Source organism: Plecotus auritus (assembly GCF_963455305.1).
Source record: "Plecotus auritus genome assembly, chromosome: 3".
Taxonomy (NCBI): Eukaryota; Metazoa; Chordata; class Mammalia; order Chiroptera; family Vespertilionidae; genus Plecotus; species Plecotus auritus.
The window spans coordinates 117,758,151-117,761,329 of NC_137772.1; the positions used below are offsets into that span (position 1 = coordinate 117,758,151).

General features: G+C 43.6%; 1 pseudogene across 1 annotated transcript; it reads left to right on the top strand.

Annotated features, from left to right (window-relative positions):
* The first annotated feature begins 2,552 nt into the window (after window positions 1-2,552).
* Window positions 2,553-3,179, top strand: LOC308244150 (heterogeneous nuclear ribonucleoprotein A1-like 2; annotated as a pseudogene). The gene has a single exon. The product of its transcript is annotated as a heterogeneous nuclear ribonucleoprotein A1-like 2 (transcript).

Here is a 3,179-nt window from a genome sequence, read left to right on the forward strand (position 1 = left end):
CTCTCTCCCTCTCCCTTCTTCTCTTAAATAAATAAAAATATGTTTCTAAATAAATAAATAAAAATCAGTGGAAAACATATCCTCAGGTGAGGATTAACAAAAAAGTGAGAGAGAGGAGAAACCAAGATGGCGGCATAGGTAAACACCTAAACTGCTGCCTCACACAACAATTTCAAAACTACAACTAAAAGACAAAACGTCTATCATCCAGAACCACAGGAAAGCTGGCTGAGTGGAAGTTCTACAACTAGAAGGAAAGAGAAAACAGCACTGAGACGTGCACAAGCGCTGAAAAGCTGAGGTACAGAGGCGTACGAATCGGGCTGGCAGCGGGTGTCTGGGTGCGCTGCTTCTTTCAACCCAAAGGGAGACAAGCTCCCGATTACTCTGAACTCCAGTTTCTGGGGAGACGCTGAGGACCCAAACTCCTACAGGGAGAAGCTGGACTGTCTACCATCTGGTCAGAAAGTGAGGGTAACTTTCTTGCAGGAGTGCGCCCAGCAATCATTGTTTACTGCGCTGAGGCACGGGACACGGGGACTTGGAAATGCAGAGACAGCTGACTGGCAGCCATCGCTGTTTGCCACGCCCTAGCCTAATGACTCCTTGAGATCCCACCCCGCACAATCTACAAACCCACCCAAGCTCCGAGCAGCGGCTTTTGCATATAAATGGCCTGCCCTATCACAGCTTAACCAAACAAACTGCAGCTCTGGTCAGACAGCTCCAAAACCTCCAAACCCCAAGCAAAGAGGAGAAAACTGTAGTTCTCGCTATACCTCCTGCGGGGTGGCCTCAGTCAGTAGTTGACCAGCACCCCATTGGAGATCCAGAAGCTAGTGTATCTAGGGGTCAGTGTGAGACGACACCAGATTTCAACTACTCACATCTATAAGTGACACATTCAAGAGGCAGACTCAGTGAGCACCAAAGCCCCACTGAAGCAAGTCCTACCCCTAAGCGTGTCTCCAGCGCAGCAGTTCTTCCATTATAGACACAGCGGGTCCTCACAGCCAATTGGCCTGGAGGTCAATTCCTCCCGGTGTACCAACAGCAATCAAGGCTTAACTACAACAAGGCCGTACACACAGTCCACAAAGGGGTGCACCAAGAGTGTCCACCTCAGGTAACTGAGAGGCCGACCCACTGGCCCATATAGGACACCTAGCACACAAAGCTTCCCTACCAACTCAGGGAAGCAGCCAAAATGTGGAGACAAAGAAACAGATCACAAACGAAAACAAATGACTGGATATAGAGTTCAAAACCACGGTTATAAGGTTTTTCAAGAATTTCCTAGAAAAGGCTGATAAATTCAACGAGACCCTCGAGGATATGAAAAAAGACCAACTAGAAATTAAACATACACTGACTGAAATAAAAAATATTATACAGAGATCCAACAGCAGACTAGAGGATCGCAAGAATCAAGTCAAAGATTTGAAATACAAAGAAGCAAAAAGCACTCAACCGGAAAAGAAAAAAGAATCCAAAAATTTGAAGATAGTGTAAGAAGCCTCTGGGACAACTTCAAGTGTACCAACATCCGAATTATGGCATGCCAGAACAAGAGAGAGAGCAAAATACTGAAAACCTATTTGAAGAAATAATGACAGAAAACTTCCCCCACCTGGTGAAAGAAATAGACTTACTAGTCCAGGAAGCACAGAGAACCCCAAACAAAAGGAATCCAAAGAGGACCACACCAAGACACATCATAATTAAAATGCCAAGAGCAAAAGACAAAGAGAATATTAAAGGCAGCAAGAAAAACAGTTAGTTACCTACAAGGGAGCAGCCATACGACTGTCAGCTGATTTCTCAACAGAAACTATGCAGGCCAGATGGGAGTGGCAAGAAATTTTCAAAGTGATGAATAGCAAGAACCTACAACCAAGATTACTCTACCCAGCAAAGCTATCATTCAGAATGGAAGGTCAGATAAAGAGCTTCACAGATAAGAAAAAGCTAAAGGAGTTCATCAACACCAAACCAGTATTATATGAAATGCTGAAAGGTATTCTTTAAGAAGAGGAAGAAGAAGAAAAAAGTAAAGATACAAATTATGAACAACAAATACATATCTATCAACAAGTGAATCTAAAAATCAAGTGAATTAAAAATCTGAGGAACAGAATAAACTGGTGAATATAATAGAATCAGGGGCATAGAATGGGAGTGGATTGATAATTCTTAGGGGGGAAGTGGTATGGGGGGTACTGGACAAAAATCATACACCTATGGATGAGGACAGTGGGAGGGAGGTAAGGGCAGAGGGTGCGGTGGGAACTGGCTGGAGGGGAGCTATGGGGAAAAAAAGGAGAAACAATTGTAATAATCTGAACAATAAAGATTTATTAAATTAAGAGAGAGAGAGAGAGAGAGGAAGAAGAAGACGACGACCCTGAAGAACACCTAAGAGATTATTTTGAAAAAAATGGGAAAGTTACCTCTGGCAATGGGCAAGGAGACACCTGATTGGTGGTGTTTCTCTTATATTAATCAGGGGCAAGGCAGACGTACAGTCCTTAGTTCATCCTAGCTTGATGCCTATGTCGGTGGCCAGAGCTCTTTCATGCCTGAGGCACATAAAAAAGAAAGAAAAGTATGGGAAAGTTGAAGTGATTTAAATCATGACTGACCAAGGCAGTGACAGGGAAAGTCTTTGCTTTTGTAGCCTTTGATGACTCAGTAGACAAAGTTATCATTCAAAAATATCATACTGTGAATGACCACAACTGTGGAGTAAGGAAAGCCATGTCTAAGCAAGAGATGGCTGGTGCTTCATCCAGCCAAAGAGGTTGAAGTAGTTCTGGAAACTTCAGAGGTGGTCATGGAGGTGGTTTTGGTCAGAAAGACAACTTTGGTCATGTAGAAAACTTCAGTGTGGAGGTGGCTTTGGTGGCAGCCATGGTGGTAGTGAATATGGTGGCAGTGGGGATGGCGATAATGGATTTGGTAATGATGGAAGCAATTTTGGAAGCAGAAACTACAATGATTTTGGCAATTGCAATAATCAATCCTTAAATTTTGGACCCAGGAAAGGAAGAAACTTTGGAGATAGAAGCTCTGGCCCCTATGGTGGTGGAGACCAATACTTTGCCAAACCACAAAAAGTGGCTGTAGCAATTCCAGCAGCAGTAGTAGCTAAGGCAGTGGCAGGAAGTTTTAATTACTGA